This window comes from Malania oleifera, chromosome 6 (genome assembly GCF_029873635.1).
Source record: "Malania oleifera isolate guangnan ecotype guangnan chromosome 6, ASM2987363v1, whole genome shotgun sequence".
Taxonomy (NCBI): Eukaryota; Viridiplantae; Streptophyta; class Magnoliopsida; order Santalales; family Ximeniaceae; genus Malania; species Malania oleifera.
Window position 1 is genome coordinate 112,009,154 of NC_080422.1, and position 7,730 is coordinate 112,016,883.

The window sequence follows — 7,730 nt, forward strand, 5'->3', positions numbered from 1 at the left end:
TTCAATCGGCTTTACAAGTGAGGAGGCTACTCTTAGACGGATGTCAGGGGTACTTAGCTTATGTGGAGGAACAGCCGCGGGATGAGTTGAGACTCGAGGATATTCGGGTAGTTAGCGAATTCCCAGATGTGTTTCCAAATGATTTACCCAGTTTACCTCCAGACCGTGAGGTGGAGTTTGCTATAGAGTTATTGCCTGGTAAGGCACCGATCTCTCAAGCTCCGTATTGGATGGCTCCAGTAGAACTTAGGGAGTTGAAGGAACAGTTGCAGGAATTACTTGACAGGGGATTCATTCGACCTAGTGTTTCGCCCTGGGGAGCTCCAGTACTGTTTGTGAAGAAGAAGGACGGGTTGATGCGGATGTGCATTGATTACCGTGAGATTAACAAGGTAACTGTGAAGAACCGTTATCCTTTACCTCGTATAGATGATCTCTTTGACCAGTTGCAGGGCACCCGAGTCGTTTCGAAGATTAACTTGCAGTCAGGGTATCATCAGGTGAAGGTTAGAGAAGAGGATGTAGCGAAGACTGCTTTCCAAACCAGATATGGTCACTACGAGTTTCTGGTCATGTCTTTTGGGTTGACGAATGCTCCAGCAGTGTTCATGGATCTGATGAACAGAGTTTTCCATGAGTACCTAGATCGGTTCGTGGTGGTATTCATCGATGACATTCTGGTATACTCGAGGAATACAGAAGAGCATATGGAACATTTGAGGTTAGTGTTATCGATTCTGCAGGAGAAGAAGCTGTATGCTAAGTTGAAGAAGTGTGAATTCTGGTTGGGTCAGATTGCGTTCTTAGGCCATGTAGTTACTGGGGATGGTATATCAGTTGATCCTAACAAGATTGAAGCTGTGGTCGACTAGATAAGGCCGAAGAATATGCAGGAGGTTCAGAGTTTTCTAGGACTGGCGGGTTACTATCGTCAATTCGTAGAGGGTTTCTTTAAACTGTCTGGACCTTTGACACGATTGACCAGGAAAGGAGTACAGTTTGACTGGACTAGTGATTGCGAGCAGTGCTTTCAGGAGTTGAAGCACCGGCTGGTTATTGCTCCAGTATTGACTATTCCTTCAGGAGATGGTGGATTTGTGATTTATAGCGACGCGTCTCTGAAAGGCTTGGGATGTGTGCTTATGCAGCAGGGTAAGGTTGTGGCGTATGCTTCTCGGCAACTGAAAGAGTATAAGAAGAATTACCCTACGCATGATCTGGTGTTGGCTGCTGTTGTATATGCACTGAAGATCTGGCGACACTATTTGTACGGGGTACAGTGTGAGATCTTCACTGACCATAAGAGCCTCAGGTATTTCTTCACACAGAAGGAGTTGAATATGAGGTAGAGACGGTGGCTAGAGTTGATTAAAGACTACGATTGCACGATCAGTTATCACCCTGAAAAGGCTAATGTGGTGGCTGATGCGTTGAGTCGGAAGTCGAGGCCTAAGACTGTATCTGCGGTTGTAACTCGGTGTCACATCAGACGGGATTTGGAGAGCTCAGGTATAGAGTTGGTAGTTGGTAATCATCAGGCTTATTTTGCTAGTTTGGTGGTCCAACCTACCCTATTTGAGCGTATAAAAGCCGTGCAGGCTAATGATGTGGAGTTGACAGAAGTTATGAAAAAGGTACAGCAGGGATTAGCGACAGAGTTTAACATCTCTGAGGGAGGTGTGTTGAGGTTTGGGACTAGATTGTGTGTTCCGAACAATGATGAGATTAAAAGAACGATTCTGGAGGAGGCGCATCTTCTATGTATACGGTACATCCTAGTAGTACAAAGATGTATCGGGATTTGCGCGAAACCTTCTGGTGGTCTGGTATGAAAAGGCAGATTGCTCGGTTCGTGGAACAGTGTTTAACGTGTCAGCAGGTGAAGGCTAAACATCAGAGGCCGGCAGGGCCGTTGCAGCCTTTGCCTATTCCGATGTGGAAATGGGAGCATATTTCCATGGACTTTGTGACCGGTTTGCCACCAGCGCTTCACGGGTAGAATGCTATATGGGTGATTGTGGATAGATTGATGAAATCTGCTTATTTCATACCGATGAAGGTTAGCTATCCTTTGAGTAAGCTAGCTGATATGTACGTGCAGGAGATTGTGAGAATGCACGGGGTACCGGTGTCCATTGTGTCAGATCGAGATCCGAGGTTTACTTCTCTATTCTGGATGAGCTTGCAAGAGGCACTGGGGATGAAGCTTACTTTCAGTACAGCGTTCCACCCCCAGACTGATGGACAGTCGGAGAGAACGATACAGATAGTGGAAGGCATGTTGCAAGCATGTGTGTTAGACTTCGGTGGTAGCTGGATACAGTTTATGCCACTTGTGGAGTTCGCTTATAACAACAGCTTCCAGTCTAGTATCGGGATGGCACCGTTCGAGGCTTTGTATGGTCGGAGGTGTTGATCTCCTTTGTGTTGGGATGAGATTGGTGAACGTGAGGTGTTAGGACCTGAACTTGTGCAGCAGGCATTTGAGAAGGTGGGTTTGATCCGGGAGAGGATTAGATCAGCTCAGAGTCGGCAGAAGAGTTACGTGGATGTTTGCCGCCGTGAGTTAGAGTTCGAAGTGGGAGGTAAGGTTTTTCTGCATATCGCTTCGATGAAAGGAGTGATGAGATTCAGCAAGAAGGGCAAGTTGAGCCCGAGGTATATCGGACCATTCGAGGTACTTGAGCGAGTGGGTCCGGTAGCCTATAGAGTTGCTTTACCTCCGGCACTTTCGAGGGTCCACGATGTGTTTCACGTATTCATGTTGAGGAGGTACGTGTTGGACCCTTCACATGTTATTAGCTACGATGAGTTGGATATAGAGGATACTTTAGCGTATGAGGAGATACCTGTTCAGGTTCTGGACCATAAAGTTCAAAAGCTTCGTACCAGAGAGATACCGTTAGTGAAGGTATTGTGGCAGAACCACGAGGTTGAGGAAGCTTCTTGGGAACTGGAAACGAAAATACGCTGGAAGTATCCACAGTTGTTTTGAGCACTTGTACATGATTCTCTGTGGGTTGGGATAGGTGGTTAGTCGTCAGGAGTGTGTGTGTATTGTGAACTTCTGAGACTGTTGTACATGTAACCACGGTATTCCTCCGCCATAAGTGAGGGTATGTATGTGTATGGTATGACGGGGTTATGTATAAATGACCACTATATTCTTTAGAGTATGTATGTATCGTGTTGGGGCTACGCTGTAATGGTCGCCAATTTTCTCTAGTGTTCTGTCTGCGTATTCGAGTGTATGTATGAATCTGATAGTGAGAGATGGCAAATTTCGAGGACGAAATTTTGTAAGGAGGGGAGATTGTAAGAACCTGGAAAATATATAAAGGACTTCTGCAGATTTCGTCGACGAAGTTAGAGGACTTTTCGTTGACGAAATTCAGAGGGTTCGTCGACGAAGAGAAGCCTAGAGGTCTGGGGAAATTGAAATATCAGGCTTCGTCGACGAGGCTGCCAACATCCGCGACGAAATACCCGACTTTTCGTCGATGAAGGTACATTTCGTCGACGAAAACCGGGCGGGTCAAAGGCTTAAAAAGGGAAAAATGGTTTCTTATTCATTAAGCTATCCTACTCTCTCTCTCTCTCTCTCTAAGAAACTCTCTCTCTCCCTCTAGATTTCCTCGCCGGTCGTTGGTGGTATCGGAAATCAGAGGTTACCACGAGGATCGTGGAAGGATTCTCTACAACTTTTGCGGATCGGAATCTCGATTCGAGCATTTTCGGGTTTCGGAGAAAAATCAAGCTAAAGCTCGGTTTTCATTTCTGACTTGGTAGTTTTGTAGAGGATGGTCTTGTGAGTATTTTCTGTACTATGATTTGTAGGTTTTGGAACTCGATTCACTGTTTAGGAGCCTTGGAGTTCGGGTTTTGCTTACGGGGTTGAGGTAAGGGAAAACTGTGTTATGTTAGTTATTTTTGAAATCAGACTCGATGGAACTGTGGTCCACAGTCCTGTGTGTGTTTTGATTACTCGTTTGGGGGAATCTAACGGGAAAAATATGGGTTTTTCATTATTACAGTTTTGAGAAAAAGGGGGCGACGGGCTGCATCCTTGGTTTTAATGAAAACCTATGTATATATGTGATTTATACTGTGTAAATGGGATGGCCGTGCCTTGACTTTGTATAAACTATATTTGTTTGGAAAATCATGATTTAGATTACCAAATGGGTGTGGTTTGATTGGTTATATGAGCATGCATGTGTGTGTGATATGTGAAATGCTAGTAGGAATACGGTTCCGAAATTATTCCAGGTACTGAGAGTGTCCGGCTCTATATCCGAGGGCGTATGAAATCGCTAGCCATAGATTGGCAAGAGTGTCCAACTCTATATTCGAGGGCGTGAGCCTTTCCGGCAGATCAGGCCGCAGGGTGTGGATCCACCATTTGAGCGCCGGTACGATGCCATGGGAGTCGAGGACTAGCCATGTGCCGGTTAGCGCCGTGCTTCGCGGGTTGGCTACAGGCCAACGCCGGAATGTAGATCCGGCTTCGTGCCGAAGAGTGTGACGAAACTAGGCTGATCATGTGTGTGTATATGATGGAACGGAGCGGATGTGATCGCTTGTTCTTGTGACCGGTGTATTAAGAGAGCTGAGCTGATGGTATCACTAGTTCTGGTTACCGGGTTACTAATCATAGGTTGTGTGTGCTTGTAGGCATTGTGTGAATTAGTACTGGATTGCATTTAACTGCGTGTATGTTTTGTCATGATAACACTCAAATGCCACACAATGATATAACCTGTGTTCTTCCTTACTGAAAGCTGTCTCACCCCTACTATACGTACATTTTTATAAGTCCTTCGAGTAACCGGAACTAGCGTCCTGGTGTGGGGAGCGTAGAGGCCGGTGCATTGTGTTAGCACTTGGGTAAGTGCTAGGACTGTAGATATGTTGGGTTGCCATTTTGGGTTGTTTTTGGGCACCCGATTGTACGTTTTGTTAGAGCTATGTACTACTCTTGTATAGACTCTAGTATGGTACTGCATATATGATATATTGATAATTTTCCGCTGTATGTGTTTGGATGCTGTTTAGGGTGCTTGGGAACCCCATGGGGTTGGACCCTCATCCATTCTACTGTATCGTTTTGCACCGTGTATGATATAGGGACAGGATAGGTTACATTCTCACCTTCGGGTCCCACTTCAGGGTTCGGGGCGTGACAATATAATAATAATAACACAAAAACATTCCTGGTAGGTTAGCTGGCTGTTGTCGTGTATTACCCTCACATGACTGGGTTGTGTGGCCCGAAGGCGGGACCTGACAATGGTTGGCCAACCACTACCAAGTCAAAAGTACAGTCTGTAAGTCTTTTGGGTCTGCCTGACCTGGTCCGTACACTAGGGGTGATCACACACTTCTTAAAAACAACATCGACCATCCAATCTCACACCACTCCGTACAGCGGCGTTAATACAAATATCATGATCACGAAGACCATGGACACATAGCAACGGTACCGTGCAAGTGCTAGCCTTGACCAAGCCAACCAGGTTCTAATATCATATAACATATACTGAAACTGTGATACATGGATATTTCAAATCATTAATTATCAAATCAAGCATATCATTTTGCATATATACGTATATCATGAAAATCATCGGCCCGTACACCGGTATTACACATTTTATCATAGCTCGCCCATACACCGGAAAATCATATCCATAGCATAGCCCATACGCTGGCAAATCATTTCTATAGCTCGGCCCATACACTGTTAAATCATATCTTTAGTACAGCCCGTACACTAACAAATCATTTCTATAGCTCGGTCCGTACGCCGACAAAATATATTCATAGCTCAGCCTGTACGCTGACAAATCATACACATAGCACGGCCTATAAGCCAGCAAAATATATAAAAATCTCGGCTCGTACGCCGATTTTCCATTATAAAATCCATATCATAATCACATTTCTAGAAAACAGTATTTCATAACATTTTATACTCATGCCACATTAACAGATTTTTCGCATATTCAACATACGATCATTTTCAACTGTATTTTCCCAAATATAAATCATATATAAATATATTCATTTTCCTGAATCAAATGCTATATGTATATACATACATTTTTTCAAAAAGAATTAGCTTAGTTTATCCCCTTACCTGATTCCTGAAAAGTTCCTAAGAAAATATGCCCCGCACCCGCAGGGTTCCCAACTCAACACCCTGAAAACAACATTCCCCATAATTAAAGTTCAGTATTCTAAGCGTATAACACTTTCTACAACTGCCAAAAATTCAAATACTGAGTAGAAAGCCTTACCCTGGATTTGGGATGGTTTCCACCTTAGTCCCACTGACGATCCGCTTCGGTAGACTTGCAGAGAACTTTCCCAAGAGCGTCGTAGTGGCTTTAGATTGTCGAACTAGTGGAAATCCAGCCCGAAATCGAAGAGAGAAGGAGGAGAAACCGTATGGGGAGAGAGAAAGGGATTCGGCTCAAGTAAATGAACTAAAAATCACGTTTAACCCTATTTATACTGTGGAATTCATCGACGAGCTACGTCACCTCGTCGACGAGTCCTTTAACAATTTTGTCGACGAAATCCACTCCTCGTCGATGAAATTCAGACTGCCCAAAACCTCTCTCGGTATCTTCTCGTCGACGAATCCTAACCTCATCGGCGAGCTCCTGTTATACCCTAGTTGACGAGTCCCCTGTATTCGTCGACGAGGAGCTGAAAAATTCTTGGGAGTATTCTTTCCAAAATGCAATGTCATCGACGAAGTCGACTGCCTCTTTCTGTTTTCGGTTTCCATTTCCCTTTCTTTCATTATTTAAATACCATTATTCCTCGGGTTGTTACATTCTCCACTCCTTATAAAATTTCGTCCTTTCGTCCTCGAAATTTACTATTCACTAACTCGTCATCCCTTAACAAGAAAAAGGGTCTACTTATTTTATTACTTATCCTCACTTATAGGGAAAGAATACCGTGGTTACATTCCGAATCCTACGAGATTACATATACAAAATAAAAATTCTCCTAAAACTAAAATGCTACACTAATTAAACCATTACATATACTTGCAAAAGAAATATAACTTAACAACTTAAGTTTCTTGAAATAGTTGTGGGTACTTCTGCTTTATCTGCTCCTCGAATTCCTAAGAAGCCTCTTCTACCGCATGATTCATCCACAAAACTTTTACTTGAGGATTCTTTTGTTACGTAACTCCTGTACTTTCCTATCTAGAATCTGTACTGGTACCTCCTTATACACCAGTGAATCACTAAGTTCTAATTCATTATAGCTGATGATATGAGGAGGATCTGAGACGTATTTCCTCAACATATCAACATGGAATACGTCATGGATCCTAGACAACATCGGTGGCAAAGCTAGTCTGTAGGCTACCGGTCCCACTTTATCTAGAATCTCAAATGGACCGATAAACCTGAGACTAAGTTTACCTTTCTTCCCAAATCGTATAACCCTTTTCAATGGAGCTATCTTCAAAAACATATGATTACCCACGTCAAATTCCAGATTCTTGCGGCGATTATCATCATATACATTTGATATGATACATATCAACATTTTCTGCATGATTGAGGCATTTCGTATCGTCGTCCCTGAATCAGTTATTCATATTCTTCATATACATATACCATGATTCATATCAAATATTTTTTGCATGATTGAGGCGTTTCATACCGCCATCCCTCAATCAGTTATTCATACTATTCTCT